Genomic DNA, 21,572 nt, shown 5'->3' with positions numbered 1-21,572 from the left:
CAGTGGGGGAATTTCTTCCTTTTTCCTGCCCTGAATTTAAGCCAATGAACACTGAGAATAAAGTCTGTGACTGTGTTTCTGCCAAGCCCTCAAGCCTAACGGTACCAATTCCCCACTCTTGCTTTTCAAGCTGTTCAGAGAAGCCAGGGTCCTTGTCTCTGTTCCCTGGTTATAAGAGAGAACAGTCTTTTCAACTGGGACAAATAACTTTGGTTCAAGGGAATAGAGTGAAGGCACTAAAGGGTGGAAGAGGATAGGGGAAATTCTGCCTGTAGACACTTGCCAATACCCATGTGAGTGTGTTATTACCTAATGTGCAGCACTAGGCTTGTATTGCTTCATGTACCCAAGTCTTATCTCCCTATCAGGGCTGTAAGTTCCTTGAGGTCAGAGACTGCTGTCTTTATCTTAGAGGTTAAAGAGATAGGAACTGGGTCTAATGTATTCTTTGTGTGTCTACCACGCTTTGCATATGGTGGACGTCGTGTCCTTCAGAGTGTTAGATGCTTATAGGATGACTATTGGATTGTTCGAGAGTCCTGACGATGACTTGTCTGCTTTAAAGAAAAATCAAATAAAATTGAGCCACGATCCTTGAGTCTAAGAGATTGGTAGAACATAACAATGTGCCATTCATACCACCCCCTTTCTGGATTTTTCCTTAGAGCCTGTGCCTTCTCTTAATTCGCAGGATCCTCCCTTTAGGGTGGATGAGGACTGTGTGGGAACAAAGAGAGGACTGACTGCATGGGGCACCTTTTAAAATATTTTCCCTGGAGCCTGCAGAGTGGCATTTTTCCATTTGTGCTGAAGTTGTCCAACGGGTATTTTCAAAGGATGGATTTCTGCCAAATTGGAGCCTGGAGGGTGACTTTTCAGGAAATCATCTCTGATCTTTGATCCATTGAAAAAACTGTGCACTGGTAGGGAGATCCTGTCACTGCAGCAACAAGGTAGCCTGGCATGCATGCTAAGAAGTGGCTGGGGTGATTCCGCATCATGGTGTTAATGATGAAGTAAGGCTGTGGCATTGTGGAAGGAGCAGGGGGTGGCTGGGGGGCCACATCGAGTTGCAGAGCACCAGATAAACTTAGCATAAAATGGAAGGCCAGCTTAGCTCAGCTGCAAAAGCTTTCTAAAATTAGAAAACAGTTTTAGGAATGCATACTCCATAAAATTAGATAGATGACATCTATAGAATATCTGTAGATACCATCATGTGGACTTTTAGTTTGTCTGCAGCTTCTAAAACTATCAAGATTTAAGTCTTTGGTGAAAGAGTATTGTGGCAAATAAGACTAAGTAAAATCTCCTTAATTTCAGATTTTTTCATCATAGCTGCTTTTCCCAGGATGCTAGAAGTTGACTAGAGGGTTTATGCTGATCATCCCACTGCAGGAATTTAGAGCTTAAAGGGAGCACTAGTGTATGAACTACCCCACCCCCTTTGGGTTATAGATGAGAACACTGAGACCTATATGGCTCCGTGGCCTATTGATATACTTTAGTTAGTGGCCAGACTAGGCTCAGGACTCAGCATTCCTGCTTAGGTCTGGGCACTGTCCACCCCACTTCCCTGGTCTTCTGGTGGACAGGAGCTCAGCCAGGTCTGGCTCTGGCTCCCCTCTGCTCTGAAATGTAGTCCCACTGAACTCCAGTTGCCTCACCATCTATATAACAAGGGCAGCGTACCATGAAGGAGAGTTATACTTTGAAAAAAGTAATACACCTAAAATCAGTCTTGGGCTCACTGTAGGAAAGGGGTTAATTATGTGGAATTCTAATAGTGTTAGTAGCAGTATGGAGGCTAAGCGTGCGACTTCTGGGTAGGGCAGTCAACTTCTTTGTGCCTCGTGTCCTCATTTGTAAAATGGTGTCAATAACAGTATCTACCGTACTGGGTTCTTGAACACACACATACACACACACACACACACACACACACACACACGCACACTTTATAGTCCTTATAATGGTGCCTAGTACATGGTAAGTGCACATAAGGACAGTTGCTAATACTTATGTAAGCGTGTTATTACCTAATAGTGGCCCTGGTCTTGCATTGCTTCATGTACCCAAGCCTTATCTCCTTATCAAGGTGTAAGTCCATTGAGGTCAGGGACTGTGTTCTCTTTATCTTAGAAAGTTCAAGAGACAGGAACTAGGTTGGCTATTACCGTATTAGTTGTCCTATGTTTTTTCAAAAGGTTTTAGTCATTGTAGCTGTTTGCAACAGCAAATGAACAACTACTCTATACAGTAGCTCACTTAACATTTCCATTGCTTATATGAATGAGGCATTATACACCCCCCCCCCAGGGGTGCTGTTGGGGTTCATGCCTTATGCCCTGAGCCTGGGTCATTAGCTTCCCTTGTGACAGCTTCCTGCTTTGAGTGCTTGCTGACTCTCCCAGCTTTTCTTCTTCAGGGTTTTCTCCTAAGCTGTTGGCGGTCTGTTAAACCTGGGAAGGCAGGAGATAATACCCCCTTGGCCAATGAAGGACAAGAGCCTCCCATCTTTCTGAAGCTCTGCACTGAGGTATCTGCTGCAGTAAGACCTCTCACACTTGAATGGGTGCCAAAATCACCTGGGGATCTCATTAAAATGCAAATTCTGGTCTGGAGGTCTGAGGTGGGACAAGATTCTGCTTTTCTAATCTGCCCCCAGGTGATGCTGGTGCTGATGGCCCATGGACTATACCCACAGTAGGAAATTCTACAGGGTTTCCTTTGCAAGTTGCTCAGGGGCTAGAACCAGAGTTGGCCTGCAGCAATACCCAGCTCAACAGCATGCTCTAATTGGTCTTCTCTCCTTCCCTGTCTCACCTCTCTCTGGCTTCCTAGGATCACCTCCCAAGTAAACCACCTGTTCTGCACCCACGTTTTTGCTCAGACTCGGGAGCACCTACAGTAAGACAGCACTCATTAATGTGGATCACATACAGTTATACAGAGATGGGGCTCCAGCCTGAGTTCAATCTCCAGGCTCTTTGTACTATACCTTCGTACCTTTGTGCTATGCTGCCTCTCTAGTTGTCTGTGACCGCTTTATGTTTTGAGCTCAGCTGAGGATAAGTGAAAACCCAAATAACAATGGCTTAAGCACAACAGGAACTCATTTTCCTTGTGTGAAGGCAAATTCTTAGGTATTGAGTTGATGATGTTCATGTGGTGGTTCAGGGATTTTTAGCCAAGTGCTCTATGAGTCTCTTGGCATTTTCGTCATGGTTGGAGAAACACCTCCACATATCTGCATTTCAGGAAGGAGGAAGAAGACCAAAGGGGGAAAGCGTATATGCCAGTTGAGAATGCTCTTTTCCTCCTTCTACGAACTTTCTTTGAAGCCCTACCTAAAAACTCCCCCATATATTTCGAAGACTGGAACTTTCATGTGGCCACTGCAATTTATAAACCCTTTGGAAAAATGTAGTTTTTCTGAAAAATTGGTGTGTTCCTGCCCCAACACAATAGACTCTAGCCAATCATCCCTGTAGGAGATTAGCAAGGCTTTCAGGAGAGTTATTTTTGAAGGGCTTTAAGAGATTCTTCTAAAAATCTGTTGTGTCAAGTTGGGGGGCAGAGAGGGAGGTGGTGGTGGCAGAGGAGGGAGGACACTGTATCTCTATTTTAGGCACTTTCCTAGGCACCTCCCTGGTACCATTCAAGGGTAAGATCTGGCCTGCAGGATTTGAGTGGTCAGGTGAGGACATGGTAGGGCTTTAACTCCAGGCTGGGCTAGATTTTTGTAACGTATAAGAACTCAAAAACAATTTACAGCTTCTGGGACTAATTCTTCCCAAGAACCTCCATCCAGCCAACAGAAGAAATCCATACTCTTCCTATTAACATAAGCTTAACCCCATTTTCTTGTGGACCAATGACCCTAATTGTCACCCTGATCTCATTATACCAGGAGGGCATCTGCCTCTTCCCAGTCTGGGTTATGCTTCTGAGCTTGATAACACTGTCTCCCCAAGATAGATAAGTAGCTCAGATAATTTCTCCCTGATCTGTAGTTTCCAGTCTCCCCACTCCTCCCAGCACGTCCTTCTATTGTGCCCCACAGTTCAGCCAGACAGACATTGGGTAATTTAAGCAGGTGCCTCATCCGCTGGCTTGTGAGCATGTGCAGTTGCACGTCTTCATTCTTACTCTTCCAAGCGCCTGGAGAAGTCAGTTAATTAATTGATGGGATATAGCGATGATAGAACCCAGATCCCCTTTCTCCTGGAATTTGGAGTCTTTTTCTCAAAGTACGTAGGGACTTTAAGTGTTTGTTGATTGAATTCGTTATTCAAAGAATGGTAAAAATTTAAATATAGAAATGTTCTCGAAGATGTTTTTACTCTGTATTTTGAGATCATGTAGCTCAGCTCTACTACCTAAATTCACTGTGTGAATTTAGGCAAATCAACCCACGTATCTATCCTGTTTTGCCATCTACAAAATGGAACTAATAAAAATAATAATAATAAGTAATGTATGTTGTGCCAGGTGCTGTTCTAAGAACTATAGACGTATTAACTCAGGTAAGTTCTTAGCCTTGAGTTCTTACAAGGTGTACGTGAACTAATACATGGAAAATACTTAGCATGGTACCTGGAACATGACAAGCTTCTGTATATGTCAGTTATTATAATCAGTTCTCAGTTCTTGCCCGCTATTAATGTTCAGTTTGAGATCTGTTTGATATTTGTTGTTGTTTCTTCTTCTTCTTCTTCTTCTTCTTCTTCTTCTTCTTCTTCTTCTTCTTCTTCTTCTTCTTCTTCTTCTTCTTCTTCTTTAACTTGTGGCAGTGTCCTCCAGTCCTCCAGAACCTCTCTGCCTGTCTCTATGTTCAACCACTCACATTGATTCCTCTGGGCTACTTGCTTCAAATTGCCTGTTATTCTTCATCCTGCTCCTTCTCTGAAAACAGTTCCTTCTCTTGGTGGTGGAGGCAAAAAAAGAGTGAATATTTCAGGCTTTCTAAATTTCAAAGTCTATCTTTGTAGCCTTACTGCCATTTTCTTTTCTTTCCATACGACAATCAAAAAAAAAAAAAAAAGCAAGTGGTAAGATTTGGGTAGAAGGACACCATTGTTATAATGCATCCTATCTCTGAGGTGTTTACAGTTTATAAAGCCCTTTCTTCTTCTTGAAGTCTTGCCTCAACTCCAGGAGGTCCTCATTGCAATCATGGTGATCATGGTGATACAATTGCTCCTTAAGTTTCAAAGCAGGTTTTAAGGGAGAGGACAGCTGCCTTATGCAATCTTCTGGTGGATTCTTAGTTAAGAATTAGTTAAGCTCTTTGTTAAACTCTATGTGATGAGCCTAAAAGTGGGCATTGTGGGTAGGGAAGGAAGACTGTATTTTTAATCATGAGCTTCCTGAGGGAAGGGGTGATGTCTGTCACAGAGCATTGCCAGGGCACAGGGGAAGAAATGCTTGTTCAATGAGTAAGTGAATGAATGGTGAGGAAGAGCTTTTATGCTTCATTATTTGAATGACCACAACCAAAATTTTTCAAATTTTGAAAGAACTAAACCTGTTTAGTTCTCAGTACGTTGTCCATTGTAGTGATAATTAATTGCAGATGTGGGAACTCTTGTCTTCTTCAGGGGCTTGAGGTGTTCACGGGAGGGCAGGGAGAGATGGTTTTAGGTGAGGGAAGTCCTTGGATGGGGTCTTTGGAAATCTGGATGCATTTTCAAAAGGTACTTACGAAGGATTTACCAAGAAGGAGTTCCTGACTAGGAGACATTGGAATGGGGAGAAATGGAGGATTTATACAAAGCAACAGAGCCAGGAATCTCTGCACACTTGTGCTTGAAGGCAGGGGATGGACCTCCTGGTTGCTTGACTTTGGAATTCTTCCATTGTGTCTAGTTTCACATTTGACCTAGTTTCCTGGGCAGTCTCCTCATGATTCTTACTTTTTTTGTTGCGGGGGTGGGAGTGGGGGTAAAGAAGGTTCTGATGACAGTTATGCAATCCCTCTAGAAAAAACGCACACATGCACACAAATAGAGAGCTCTGCTCCCCAAATCAGAGGACCCGGTTTAACACCTCCTGTCTCTCACCACACTTCCCAGAAGGAGGGATTAATTGTCCTTTCTTGCAAATGTTCTTAATGTGCCCCATTGTTCCCCACTTTGTCCTCTTTTTGAGAGCAATTATCACCCTACTGTCCAAATCACACTTTGTGCTATCTTGGGCTGTCTTCAATTCAGCACTTTTGTAGTGAGCTCAGACAGCTGCTGGGGAAAGGAGGGATTATCCTATCTCTAGTGGTCCATTATCTAGGAACCACCTATTGATTGCCTGCTTTCCACAGGACCGAGCATAGTGCTTAGCTTTGGCTATATCTCTAGAAGCATAAAGAAAGAAGGTGAGGTTGATGCTGGAAGAATTTGCTGAGGAATTTAAAAAGCCAGCTATAATTTATATATTTTGGTGGTGGTGGTAGGGGAAATGGGGTCAGAAGGGAGGGAAAGGAGAGATGAATGATATAATGATTGATGGCTGATGACATCACCATGCTTTTTCTTGAATTGTACTTGTAGGAGATCATTAATCAAAGGTACTTGAGTTCCACCAAACTGTTCCCTCTCTTGACCCTCATTTTAATTTTGCCATAGTGATCTACCATGTTATTTTGCTTATACTGATTCCCAAAGTCGAGTGTTTTTGGCCAGTAGAGAAAAGGCACGAAGCAAACTTTTATTACTTCCCTTAGGCTGGGTCTGCTGTATAAGTTCCCCCAGATGGGCTTTTTCCTTCCTGAGCTGTTGATTGGCTGCCTTTGTCACAGGCTCAGTGATTTCGGATTTCCTGTTGCTGAAAAAAAAAGAGAAAGAAATGAAGAAGAGTTGTTGGTTGAGGCCTTCCTCAGAGACACTTGGGGCTGTCCCCTGGGTTCACCGTTCCTACTCTTTTGTTTACCTTTATAAAAATAACTTGAAGACATATAGGACACATCAATAGAGCCACCCACATTTGCAGTGAAAGCTTATTTTTAGTGAAAATAATTATGCTAGAATATTCATTCAAGCAATGCTTACTAGGATCCACCATGAGCAAGGTGTGTACTTACTTTAAGGAAACAAACTGCTGAAAATGTTCACTGTTAGCTTTTGTGTTATTGGCATGTGAAGAACCCTTGGCAAGCCCAGCAGATGTTCCCATGCTTCTTTCTTCCTACCCCTCTTCGAGATGATCAAGGATCTAGACCCCCCTTTGCTTAATGTATGACCTCTAAACTTGAACTGCCACCTTGTGTTGCTGCATCTATTTGGAATCTACACCTCTTTCCATCTCAGGAGCATTTTACTTTTTCTGGTATGTTTTTCAGTTTGCTTGCTTGACTCGAAGATAGCCATTAGTTAGCTACTTTAAATTTTACTTTGCTAACATGCAGTAGTAGAAATATCACATTTCCAGCTTTTTTTTGGTGTCACCTCAATATTCAGAATGGTCTCTCAAGTTTATTGAACCACCCAGGGTCAGAAATATGAGCTCGGCTTTTTGTTGGGCTTGACCTATTGACCCAGGAGAGCAGCTGGTGTGGTTCCTACAGCTGCCCTGGCTTGTGGAGCCTTTTACCCAAAGGAGCTCTCTTTTATGGACTTCTCTGGGAGGAGGGCTATTCCTGAATGAATTTCTCTCTGAAGGCTCTATGAGGCCTGGCAGAGAAAACAATGATAAGGAGAAGACAAACAGAGAGCTGAAGGATTACCTCACAAGAACAACACATCAGCATTGAGGAAAACTGCTTTGAAGTGAAGTGAACCCCTGAACTTTATTAGTTGTCCTGCCACAACGGGAGGGAAAACATGGAGGAGAACAAACTCTTTCAGGTTGCGAGGGAGAGACTGTTTCCCTGAGGGTGGTACCATGGCAGGGGAGACGTTAGTGCATCTGGGCATGGCTGACTGAGGGCCTTTGTTAGGAATTATCCAGTGATGCCAGTTGTCCAGAAATCTAGACTTCCCCCACCCCTGCCACCCCCCCCCACACTCTGAGCGCCTCTGAACTCTATTCAAATGCCCACAAAAGCCCTTATCTGCTGATCACGTTATGAGCTAATCTGCTTCCCCTGACTACAGAGCTCTTCGAAGATAAGGACCTTTTCCTATTCTCTCTGAATCCCAAGGGTCTGGCCTAATGTAGGGCCCAATAAACACCAATTAAGTGCTGCCATTGCATCCTGCACCCACTGCCATCCAGTACTCTTACACAATGTGGTTAATTTCCCTGACTCCCTTGCTCTGTTGAGTGCTTAGGAGACAGGAGACCGTTTCTAAGTACTTTGTCTTCACAAGACCTACAGGCGTGCCCAGGGCCTAGGAGGCTAACTACTATGTGGTGTTTGTAGTGTGCGTCTGAAGCAGAGACTAACCAGGGTAGTAGCCCTGGCTCTGCCCCCCACCGTGGCTGACATCTGAAGAGAGTCACCCTACTTTGCTGGGCCTATAAAACCATCTTTATGGATCTAAACTATTGTATAAAAAGCTGAAATCCAGGCAGCTATTAAGGATATCCCTCATGGGATAAACAGCACAAATCATTAAGAGTTAGAAGGCCTGGATTCTAGTTCTCAACTAATTGACTGATAGCTTTGGGTAAGCCCCAAAACATGGTGGCGATCATATGGTGTTTACCTCATAGAGTTTTTATTTTTTATATTTATATTGACTATTTTAAAGAAATATAAGAGTAGCACGTGCTTGTGATAAGTACTATATGATAGAAGAAAATAGGGTGAAAGATCAAAGTTCCATCCTCCTCCCCGCCCAATCTCTCTCACACGGGGTCTACCTGCCACTCACCCAGGTTTTTGGGGATGTGGTGAGATCACATGACTTAACTTAGAAATGAAGTGGTGTGTAAACAGATGGTACTCCACATAGATGCCAAGTGTTGTCCTTACTACTACTGTTAGTTGTAGTGGTGGTAGTTGGAGATACCGAGTCTGTATTTGAGAATTCCAAAGTGAACTAGCTGGATGGTAGGGGCATGTTAATAGCAATGCCACCTGTGAGAGTAATGTTCTCTTGTGAATCCCCAGATGGCTTCTAAATGTCCACTGATGAACCCTTCCAGGTTGGGGGGCAGGAGGAATGCGTGGTGATTCAGAGTCTGGGGGTCAGAATGCCTGTGGCAGACCCTGCTGCACCACACCACACCGTGGCACTTCTGGAAAGTGCCGACACCTCTGAGCTCAACTTTATTCCTCTGTAAACTGGAGGTAATGAAAGTATGCTCCACACAGGGGTGAGTGAGTATGCATGAAACACTTAGCACAGGTCCTGATATACAGTGAGTGCTCAATAAATGTTAGCTTATGATTAGTGAATCCCTGGACATATGACCATAGGAGAGCTGCCCAAAAAGATATTTGCCAGCTATGTCTACTTTGAAACAAACTGTTCTGGGATTCAGTGCCTCCTGATGGTTTAGCAAATATTCAGAAGAAGAGATTCCAGGTTTCTTGCATTTAAAAACAGCTTTCCCTGAATCAATAAGGATCCTCTTGGTGTTTCCCATCTTCTGTACTTGAGCATCTCACTGTCCTGCACAAGATACCATCATGTATAGTTGCCAAATGTAAATCCTGATGTATGAGTCTGAAACCCAATGAGAATTCACTCCTCCTTGAGTAAATGTACCCAGAACTTGTTTCAGAGAGAGTCAAAGGCCACCTTGCAAAATGGCCTCTTCTATTTTTATTTTCATTTTTTAATTTAAAAAATTTTTAAAGATTTTATTTATTTATTTGTGTGTGTGTGTGAGTGTGTGAGAGACAGAGAGAGAGAGAGAGAGAGAGAGAATAGAGAGCGAGCACAAGCAGGGGAGAGGTAGGCAGAGGGAGAAGCAGGCTCCCCACTGAACGAGGAGCCGGATGCCGGACTCAAATCCTAGGACCCTGGGATCATGACCTGAGCAAAGGCAGATGCTTAACCGGCTGAGCCACCCAGGCATCCCTATTTTTATTTTTTCATAAAAAACATAAATTAAATTAACAAGTGGATAACACCATATATCAGTGTGACAGCATTCCTAATTAATTTATTGGCTTTAGTGCATACAACATGGGTTTTCTTACTAAAAATATTCAGCTGGAAGCATGTCTTCTGCTTTTTGGATTTCCCATTAGGTTTACAAATAAAACTGTTGCCCTGACTGATACTTTCTGGGGAGCCTCTCTGCCTTTTAAATGTTCTCTATCAATCTCCCTGCTATTTAAACTGGTTCTTAAAGATTTTACTTATTTATTTGAGAGAGAGAGAGTGAGAGAGAGAGAGAGAGCACAAGCTGGGGGAGGTGCAGGGGCAGAGGGAGAAGCAGACTCCCCGCTGAGCAGGGAGCCCAACGAGAAGGGACCCTGATCCCAGAACCCCGGGATCATGACCTGAGCCAAAGGCAGATGCTTAACAGACTGAGCCACCCAGGTGCCCCTCTTCCTGAAGTTTAAAGAAGTTTCTTTCCCTTACAGTTTAGCTGTCAGGGAGCATGGCCTTTGCTTAGAGTTTGGGGAATGTGTGGGGGGAGGTGTTCAGAAAGATGGCAGGGGAAGGGCAGGTTCTGCATCCCCTTGTTCTCAGCATTTCCTGGCAGGAGTCCTGTGACGTGACATCCCAAGGACACTAGGTGTTTATTTATTCTTGGTTTCTAGGGTTTAGTGGGGGTTACTATCACATTGTTTCCTGTGGGCTCCCCTTGGCCTCACATCAGTTCTGCCTGATGGCCACACGTTTGAGGTCTGCTTTGACACACAGCATTTGTCTGGGAGCCCCACAATGTCCTGAAAACATTTACTTGACTTGACAGGGCCATCTTTCTCTTTTCTGGTGAAATGATGCCTGCCAGAACAGAAGGGCTTGAGGACTTTGGACCTTCTTAACACTGTCAAAGTTTAGATTCCAAATGTAAATCTTGCTGTGGTTTCCTCCCCAGTTTCTCTGTCTTGAGTATCTATGCTCTTTGGCTAACAGCAAAGGACCGGTTGGTTGCCTGCCTTTACAGTTTGGTCCTAAGGTCCATGGAAATCTGAGATCAGCTGTGTAGTATACTCCTTGGAGGGAACAGAGCTCTGAAACCCAGCTTTGCAACCCTTGTGGCTTGTGGTGAAGTGCCTTGGGCACGCTGGACAGGGATTTAGGCCAGAACGAGGAGAGGGGATGTTCATCTGCATTTCCTGGAAGGCTGAGCAGAGAAGCCACAGAAGACAGCCTGGGCTTGGCTCTGAATGCCCAACAGGCACTGACTCCAAGCCTTCCTCACAACTGCCCCGAGACAACACCCAAAGGAATTGGCCATTAAAATGAGTGGCTTAGGCAGTGCTCCCCATCTTTTGCCCCCCTTTTGGGAAATGTGTGGAAGTTGTGGACAGGGGTCCCTAGAGCATGCATCACCTTGCTCAACAATCTGTACTGGAGACTTATTTCTATCTCAGGGAGACCTGCCAGACTGAAATGTCTAGGGCTATCTTATCTTGAATGCCAAATGCATCATACAGGTCATTTCCTCGCCTCTGACATGGTATCCACTCTCCTGTGAGCCATGTTTATGCACTTTAAGCAGTCTTGGTTAAATCCCAATGCCAAATGATCATCAGATGCAGGAAGCACCCAGTCACTTGGCACTGGGGAAAACTTAATATGGCCATAAACATTTTATGTGGGTCTTTACCACTGTTATTTAATGAAGTCTCACGTTACAGTGCTCCGGGAGTGCAGCACTGTGCAGCTGGGTGACAGATGGGTGGACTAGGAACAGAAAGCAACCGTGAGGAGTTCAGTGTGTCTAAAAGAGAACTGGCTTGGGAATAGGGCAGGCTAGGGCTTGAATCTTGGCTCTGTCCTGTAAGTGAGTGCCGTGAACCTTGCTTCCCTGGTGTACAAAATGGGGTCAGTACAGTAGAAACTTCTGAAAGGTGAAGATTTATTAAATGGTGTATAGAAGGTGACTCCAGGAGCTCACCACTAGGGTATGTAGGAGGACACCTGGCTCGTATTGGGTGTGTGACTCGAGGCACTTGTTATCCCAGTGGTAGTCTTAGTCCTGGTATGAGACTGGCACTTGTGTTTTGTGCAGCTTGTTTGCAGGTTTGTTCCTCCTGATTCAGGTTTTCTGGTTTCAGATTCAGGGTTTGGCAATGCTGACAATATGCTGGCCTCACTGTACAGAAAAGATTTTGCAGATCTACAGGGGGGTCTGTGGGTCCATCCCCTATTTCATTCCTGGAGGTTGCTGTGATCGGACCCCTCCTGTCTGAGAGAAGCAGCTGGGTGTGCTGGAAAGTTCTGTAGGATAGTGTGTAACAACTAAGCTGGGGGCATAAAGGCATAATTCAGGAAATCCCCATTTCCAAGTACTTCTTCTTGTGTAGATTCAGATATAAAGGGTCAAGGAAAGTAAGAAAGGAAAATTGAGTACATGAAACAGATAATTAAAGGGTCTTGATTATCTATCTATCTATCTATCAATCTATCTATCATCTATCGTCTATTACAGATGATAATAGAGACTCACAGTGTCTAGAAGGATCTTTGTTTATATACATCCCTTATCATGGAGGAAAAACCACTCATTGTTGGGTCATCTCTTTAAGTGAGATTCAAAGCTCCTTTGTCTTTATCCACTTGTTCATCTGTTCATCATCTGTCCATTGTCCATCTGTCTGTCCATCCACCCATCCATCCATCTGCACCTGGTATAGTCAAGGTACAGCGAGGGCTCGGAGGTTGTAAGTACCATAACTTATCTTTTGTATGGAGCCCGGTTAGGGTAGTGCTTCAGGCCTTCAGTTTAGGAATTTGACAGATCGCCTTGGGTTTATAGTCTTACTCTTCATTCACTCACTAAGGAAACTTCAGTAGGTTGTTTACCTATTGAAGCACCAGTTTCCTCATCAGAAAAATGAGGACAAGAATATCCTCTTGTGAGGAACAAAGGAAGTAGTATATGTGAAGTGTTTTGCCTTGGATTGGAAATGTATTAAATCCTCATGAAAGTAAGTGGCACAATGTGTGACTATAGTTCATACTCACTAAATAAAATACAATTGCATAATTGGTCCAGCAGTGAAGACAAAGCACCTCTGAAATGCTTATGTATTGTTTAGCTTGCAAAAATTCAACATGGGTATAAGTTTCAGGCCTACACCCATGTACATGAATGTGTGTCCATGCTTGGTAAGTGTGTATGTGTGTGTGTGCACATGAGTAATCAAGGAATGCATATTCTGTGGGACAAACTTTCCCTACAGGCTTATGGTGACAAATTTGATATCCATTTAGATTCTCAGGTGAGAACTTTAGAAGGCATTACCGTCTTCCCCAACACCAGTTTTATAAACTATAAGGCTTTTGGGAATATGTATTTCAGCTGTATACCTTATATGGTATTTGCTATTAGTTCCTGATGTTGTCTTGGTTGATACCTTTTTTTTTTTCTTTGTGATGAAACTTGTCTTCTCTGTCTGGAATGCCATGATTATAGCTATTAGCAGTTTGTTGCCTTTAGTTTTTAGTTGGATATTCTTTCTTAATATCCTTATTTCTCAATATCCTTATTTCTATCATGGTTTTATGCAGACTCTTCATGTGCATCTTGAAAAGTAAATTTAAAAACCTTTAGGGGGCGCCTGGGTGGCTCAGTCGTTAAGCGTCTGCCTTCAGCTTAGGGCATGATCCTGGCATTCTGGGATCGAGCCCCACATCAGGCTCCTCCGCTGGGAGCCTGCTTCTTCCTCTCCCACTCCCCCTGCTTGTGTTCCCTCTCTCTCTGGCTGTCTCTCTCTCTCTGTCGAATGAATTAATAAAATCTTTTAAAAAAAGTAAATAAATAAATATAAACCCTTAGTATTCAGGCAAATGAAAAAGGGGAGATTTGAATTTCAGGAAGTAGGGGTCGATTTTCATGTCTCGATACAGGAGACTCTGGAAGAGGCTCTGTCTTTGGCTGGAAACTGATTTGTCCTGGTGTAATCATTGCTAGAGGGAAGGTCTTGACTTTCATACCAAATATTTCCCATTTATACTTACCAGGTTGGTTGTGACAGATATTTTATCTCAAGTGTCTTCATAGAAAATCTAAATGGCGTATCTTGAAAACTATGTAATAACATCTGGAAGCACAGACCAAAGATATGATTTGAGGCATAAAGCAAACCAGGGGAATGAAACAAGGCTGGGACATGGCATTTTAGACCCCGATGAAGAGTGGATAATGATGCTTCTAGCCTAACTGTGGGGCTAGGGATTAGGGAAAATAAGCTAGGGAAATGGACCACCCAGGCTGAGATGGGTTAAGTGTTCATTCTTGTTTTACAATTTGAAGTGTAATGAAAATTAATTTCTCGGGAGAGCATCAATTCCTTTGTGTGAGGGAATAACAGTGGGTCAGATGTGTCATATAAAACCCAATAGCAATGTCGTGGTTCTGCGCCGAGGTTCACAGCATGGAAATACCACCTCCCTGGCCCTCCAGCATGTTGACAAGAGGCAGAACCGAAGACCAGGGAGCCTGGGGTGGGGGTGGGGGGGAATCTACTGGAGTCTGTGTTTTAGGCCTCACTGATCAAAGTAGCCTGGCTATGTCCTTTTAAGTCACGGACAAGATGGAAAAGGGCCAGAGTTCAGGCCGAGGCAAACGTGGCTGAGTCAGAAGGAATTCCATTGACAATTTAAGGAATAGCAATTCCTCTGATTCAATGTTCAGGTGAAGATAAAGAAGATACTGGGAATGTGTGCAAGGAGCCATATGTAAGAATGTTCATAGCGGCACAAAAACTTCAGAATGAACTTAACTGTTTATCAAGAGGAGACTGGACAAATGAATTGAGCTGCATTTATGCAGTGGAATAAAGGACAGTGATGACAAGGGAATAAACGAGCTCAAGTATTAACACGGATGACTTGTAACTCTACAATGCTGAGCACAAGAGCATAGTGAAGGAAGTATGTGGTACAAAATCATTTATATAAATTTCAAGAAAGTGTAGAATACTATATATTGTGTTTGGAGATCTATCTACCATCTATCTATCTATCTATCTATCTATCTATCTATCTATCCATCCATCCATCCATCCATCCATCCATCTCTGTAGAAAAGTATTTAAAATGCATGGGAATAATAAAAACCAAATTTAGTTTAGTTTAGTAGTTATCTTTGGGGAGTTGGGGAGGGGAATATCACCAGGAAGTCGGGGGACACACGAAATATCAATCATATGGATGTTTTATCCTTTAAAGTTGGGCAGTAGGTACCCACATGTTTTATAATTTTACTCTTTCTAGTTTTTTGTAAGTCTGCAATATTTCATGACAGCTTATGCACTTCCTTCTTATGCATAGAGAATGTGTTGAGAATCAAGAGGTAGGCTTTGCTCAGGGAGGGTCCTGGAGGGTTATAAAGAGAGATGAAGTGATGCCGTGCTTTGCAAGAATAAGTGCTTAATATATATTTGCTGACTTAATGAAGGCTGGGAAGGAAAGAATACAGAGTCAGAAAGTCCTAAAGAAAACCTTCTCTAGGGGAGAAGAAAGTTTGGAGCCGGCAATGTGTGGAAAGCAGCAGCACGTGCAATAAAGGAAAGCAGGAAGGTCAGTGAGGTGGTCGGGTGTTGTGAAAACCAGCCAACTGTCCCACGTGCTTGGCTCCAGACGTTGGGAAAGATTTTCACTGTGTTGGGAATTCCTGGTGCCAGACAGTCATCTTCTAGGTGTTGCTTGTCATAATCACTTAAATGGTTTCTTAAGAAATTATTCTTGTAAGGGAAAGAAAATGCACTTGAGTTTGTCTCTACAAGAAAGTAATCAGAAGATGGTGACCAGTATTATGATTAATGAACTGCTCTGTATTAACAACCACGGGCACACGATGGGTTTCTGGGAGTCATACCATATGTCTTCATTATTATTATTTCTTTGCTTGAGTGATTTATTCTCCTGGACTCTGAGAACACAAGTGAGGCTTTTAGAGTTAGCAGGCAGGAAAATCTCTATTTTTTACCCTACTTAAAACCGGTTACTCAACAAAGCCCACTGTACCCCGAGCCCCTTTGATGTTGCTCAGTAGACGTTGCGAACGTATCAGACAAATTCATTTTTAACTGCTCACTGAGGGCTTTGTGATTATCATCTAGTTGTTGTTCTAGCCATTTGGACAGACCTTCACTGAACAATGTTGAATTAATCAGGTGGAATGGAGGCCGGCTCTGTCCCTTCCTTTTGTCAGGATGGAGCGAGCCCTGGACTCAAAGCTTGTGGAAATATGGGGCTGAGGAGGTCTCTGCCTGTGCTCCCTTTGGTTATTTTGTTTAATTTAAACGTGATTTTTAGTTCACCTTCTTCCTCCTCCCTTGCCTTGAGTCTCCATGGCTTAAACTATTAAAGGTAGTTTTGAGGAAGGAAATGCAAACTAGCAAGAGATAGCACTGCTTGCTTTCTAGGTTAAAAACGACTGTTGGGGGGAAATGAAGTTCTGTCTCTCTAATGACATTGTTTAATTTTGGATCCTATTTTAAGTCGAAGGGTGAAACGAGCCAGATCTCTTTCCAGCCATTCTTGACTCTCTAATTCAGGTAGGGGCTTCCTCAACAGGGCTTTATGTCCTGGTGGAATGCAAGGCTATTTTAGGAAATCCTTGCTGGGTGGAGAAAAAGCATGTCCTATAATTATGGTGACCAAACCATGTGCCCCAGATTTGCCAGGATGGTCTTTAATTCATGTTGTTTGAGGCTTTTTAACAAAGGCAGTTTATTTTGTGTGTATCAACGCAGAGTCTGATAAAGGGTATATGGATGTGTGTATAATATATATGTACCTCCCCTCCCCCCACACATACACTTATGATTTATGGGTTTATTTGCATGAAGTCTTCTTTAGGATCTTGTGGCTTCGGAACATGTGATTCAGCCAGTGCTGTAGAAATAGCTAAGTAGCTGAGCAGCCTTGAACACGTCACTTCCTGTCATTGGGTTTTCTCAGTTCCCTGCCACCCAGCCCGCAGCAGGATCCCAGTAACTGTGCCGGACAGGGCCAAGTGTCAGGCCCTTTTGAAATTCCTTCCTGGTCTTTGTCCTTTCTTCCTGTCCCCTGTATTTGCCTCAGTCTTCACCTTGTATGACACCTCACTGTTGTCTTGCATGTCTCCCTCACGCTCTGCAAGAGACCAGCGTCTGAAATGGTCTTTACATTCGTTATCACCATTGGCTAGCATAGTGCCAGGCAGACCTACAATAAAAAAGTGACTGGAAGGAAATGTACCAAAAAGATAACAATGGTGAGAGAATGGGGGATCTTATTCTTTATACTTTTTCAACTTTTCCGCCTTTCTTTTCACCATGAACAGGTATTACTTAAAGAATCAGAAAAATAAAAGCAATGAATGGTATTTTTTCCCTCTGAGCACTCAGGATCTGAGAGGGGTCTGAGGAGCAGGATGAGCAGATTTCCATGCTGCAGACTGTTGCAGCACCCTGTGCCTCAGCCCTGGACATGTGGGAGCAGCTGACTCCTCCTTCAGCTCTCCCGCGAACCGGGCCACGCCACTGCGACAGGCGGCCATGTGGGCGTCAGAGCTGAGGACTCAGTCTCTTGTGGGCTGTCCCCTTCCAGGGATTGATTTGAGCTGTGTCCTGGCAATTAAGTGCAAACCAACATGTACACTGAATGCTTCATATACCAAATGTCCCAGCAGCTAGCAGTCCCTCAGGATTCTGGGCCCCAGCCTGTGACTTCACTGGGGGCTGAGCTTGAGTGATGGACCATGCCCTACGTGGAAAGGCTGTGTAAGAATGTGGTGTTTTGAGATGGAATGTGGATTATCTCCAATGGGGGGAGAAGGCGGCCTTCCAAGGAAGGAAGCAACTTGTAGAAGGGCATGGTAGTGGGAGTAAGGTCAGCTTGTGTGTTCAGTGTTAGGGGGTGGCAGGGAAGTGGGTGATGGGTGGGAACAGGGAAGAAAATGTGCAGTCTAGAATGGAAGGTGCTAAGGTAGGAGGACTGGGAAATTAGAACGGAGAACTGGGGATGGGTCAGGTGTGGGAGGTCTGCGAGAAGAGGACAAAGGCACAGCCTTGAACTGGTTGGTGGTGAGGACCCATTGTGAGGCTCTCAGGGGAGGACGTAATGTAATGTAACTGCTCAGGGCCACAGAGTCTTCTCTTAGATCAGAATGAGCCAGGAAAATGGTTAAGAACGTGGGCTTTGGGTGATGCTTCCTGGGTTGATTCCTGGTTCTGAGCTGTATTACCCATCCGGACAATGGGAATAATGATAGCCCCTTCTCACAGAATTGCTCTGGGACAAAAGGAGATAATTCATGTAAAATATTTAGTACAAAGCCTGGCACATTGCATGACCCTAATAAATAGCTGTCATATGCAAATTAATATTAATACTCATTCAGTCAATATGGTAAAATGGTAATAAGTTTGGGCAACCAACTATTAAAAGCAACTAGAAATTATTCCATTAAGGGAGTGAGCTTGAAATCCTTCCGGATCTTTGTTGGAAAGTCCCATCCCATCCCACAGTCTGGCTTTATTTACTGTCACTTAGCTTTTGTGAAATATTTACGTTGGCAGGTTACTCAACCATAATTTTTGTTCGTTATCCCCTAAGGTTGGTGAGGAAGATTAGTTTGTTTATCTTCTATTGCAGAAGACATATATAGATATAAACACAATGACATTTAGTTACAACATCTCTTCCGTTAGCATTTACCACAGTTATCAGAGCTTCTCTGGGGGAACAAAGCGAGGTACAGGGATGATTGTGGTCAGGCTCTTCTGTGCTACAAAGAAGAAGGTAGTGAACAATTCAAAGGTACCAGACTGGTTCCTTTTCAGCCAAATATAAGGCCCAATCCTTGAAGAAGGTTAGGAATGACCAGAATTGCTAAAATGGGACTGACAAAGCAAATCAAACACTCTACACTCTTCAGAACCTTAGTTCTTCCTTTGGATGCTATAGCTTAAATTATCCCTAATGAAAATGTAACTACCTTTGGGAGGGACACTGTTTTTGTGCCATTATCAGTGGACTTCTTAGCGGAGAATTATATTCCAAGCCAGAGGACAATATTCCCAAGCTCAGCTGCCGCTGTGACATTCCTATGTGCCGGACATACGTGACTCCTTTTAATTGATAACAATGGTGAGCTGAGAAGGTCCCCTGGGGGATATGACTCATGGTGAGTCAGGTGCACATGGAGGTTGGATCCAGCCCTATTGTCTTTTGCCAAAAGGTCTTTACCATGCTCCAGCTGGAATATCAGTGGAATTGCGTGATGTGGATCTGACGGAAGGAAAGGCATTCAACACCATTGCTCTCTTGGGCTACCTGGCAGCACCAGTTAGCACTGCAGTGGTTGGCCCCAGGTCCAGTGTGCTGGCTGACCAGACAGATGAGGACAGTAGCTCAGGTGGGCTGTGATCCGGGATTGCTATTTGGTCTATGGATTCCAGAGAAGAAGGTGTGGAAGAAGGGCCTAAAAGAGGAGAAAGGCACCAAACTCAGCCCCGTGCCTCTCACTGGTTTGCTCAGGGCACAGCCTTAACGTTAGGTGCCTCCCAGATCCCAGCTTCTTCCCATACATGATAGCTGGTCCTTTCCAGAATGAGCTCAGTGTGCCTATGTGGGGCTTCAAACCACAGCCATGGAACTGCATCTCTTGTCTTCCTCCTGGCCCCACGCTAGGCTCCTTTCAGGGAGAGAGGCCCTTGGTAGGGGGAAAAGAATGACTTCCTCTCCTTTTGCTTCTAGAAATATGTTGTACCCCAGGGTCAAGCACTTTGCATTTGGCCCCCAAGATAGGTCATGTCTGTTGGTTATTTTCCTGCTATGTGTCCATTTCCTTTCCTGTGGAAATAGCATTCCAGTTTTTCTTTGGGTCAACATCCCTTCCTCAGTCTTAGCCCATGTGGGCCAGATGGGGCTGCGTCTACCTCCTAAACCCCCATGCACATACATGTGTGTGTGTGACCTAGGCCTGGCTGATTGGAATCACTCTCCTTGTTTCAGACATGGACATATCAGTCAGACTGGACCACTGGGCATTAGTCCTGGGGTTTTTAACATGACTATCACCAAAGACATGCTTTTTTTCCTCCTGGGGTTGCTAACTTGGTAAATGGATATAAACTTGGAAGTCCTGGTAGAAATCTAAGGAAACAGATAAGAAGAGCTTGCCCAGAAAATACAGTCAAACTAAGAGATAGAGAGAGACATGTTCCGCTAGACATCATTCTAGTGCCTGGATCCAACTGTGTCTGAAGACGCGATATTGATTGTTTTCTCTTAGTTACATGGGCAGAACGAATTATCTTTGTTTTTTGTGCTGTTTTTATACAGACCTAAAAAATCTTGGATAATAAAGGCCTGAATTCTGGACTATCAGAAATTATACAATTCAATTTATAAACTATATTTTCCTGATGACTGTACCTTTACATGTTGTCTCTGATATACCAGCAGCCAGCCACGCCTCCAGGACCACAACAGTCCTGGGTGGCAGGGAAGGGTGGTACTTTCACATCTCTAACACCTGTGGCTATTGGCTGGGATGGAGAAGACAGAGCCTGAGGGAATGTTCAGTTGAAGAGCTTTCGTGAGCTAAGATTTTCCAGATAACTTCCATTTTCTCTGTTTGTATTCTGTAACAGTAAAAAATCCCCAGGCAAATACTGGCATTCTGGGTTATGTGGGAAGGACATAAAAATCATCTGCTGAAATGAAAGTCAAGTGTTTCCTGAGTGGTGCTTTCAGGGCTCTGGGACATTTCAGAAGAATATTACAAAGTTCCGAACTCACAATTTCAGCACTTGCCTGGACCCTAGAGTGGTCCTCATCCAACTCCCTCATTTCAGAGGAGGCAAGATTCAGTGAGACAAGGGAGTTTCGATAAGGCCTCACAGCTCATATAATTGTAGACTGTTATCCCTGAGAGAGAGTCCCTCTGATTTCCTCATGGAGACCAGAGACTAGACCCTTTGTTTCCTGTATTAGGACTCTCCAGTCACAAGTGACAGATAACAACTGAAACTAGCAAGAGAGGACTTTATTGCTGTCTCAGCTGCATAGTCCAAGATTAGGGTCTAACTTCAGGGGAGGATGGATCCAGGAATTCCTAATTATATCATAAAGACAGAGTCTTTTTTTCTCTGTATTAATGGCACTGCTTTCCTCTGTGTTGGCTTTAATTCTCCAGCAGATTCTTTCCCCCTAGTGACTTCTGGCAGCAGGAAGATTTTATTCTATCATATTAGTCATTCTAGGTGAGAAAGAGCTTCTACTTTCCAGTAGTTCCAGCAGATTCCCAGGGCTCATGTTCACTGGCTCAGAGAGGGTCACCCTGTATCAGTCAGTGCTCCCAGGGACTGACAGTGCTGTGAGCCTCACAGGGCCACTCCAGGCTTCAGCAGCTCAGGGATGGGTGGGCTCCACTCAAACCAGCTGGATGAGCCAGGATGGGGGAGGGGTGGCAAAAGGGAATGTGCTGTTGCTCCCTGGGGGAGGAAACAGTAGAAGCCCACTACCCTTCCCTTGAGCCAGGACAGGCTCTGGGGGAGGCCA

General features: G+C 44.0%; 1 long non-coding RNA gene across 1 annotated transcript in view; it reads right to left on the bottom strand.

The window, feature by feature from the left end:
* Positions 1 to 4,754: 4,754 nt before the first annotated feature.
* The window catches only part of LOC103667678, a 31,993-nt gene continuing 15,175 nt past the window's right edge, over positions 4,755 to 21,572 (bottom strand). Inside the window, exon 3 of the long non-coding RNA XR_569815.2 lies at positions 4,755 to 6,822. This is a non-coding gene — a long non-coding RNA (uncharacterized LOC103667678). The remainder of the gene's footprint in view (positions 6,823 to 21,572) is intronic.

The sequence above is a fragment of the Ursus maritimus genome, unplaced genomic scaffold, assembly GCF_017311325.1.
Source record: "Ursus maritimus isolate PB19 unplaced genomic scaffold, ASM1731132v1 scaffold_1, whole genome shotgun sequence".
Lineage (NCBI taxonomy): Eukaryota > Metazoa > Chordata > Mammalia > Carnivora > Ursidae > Ursus > Ursus maritimus.
The sequence above is the reverse complement of the archived record's forward strand: the minus strand, read 5'-3'. Positions and strand labels throughout refer to the sequence as shown.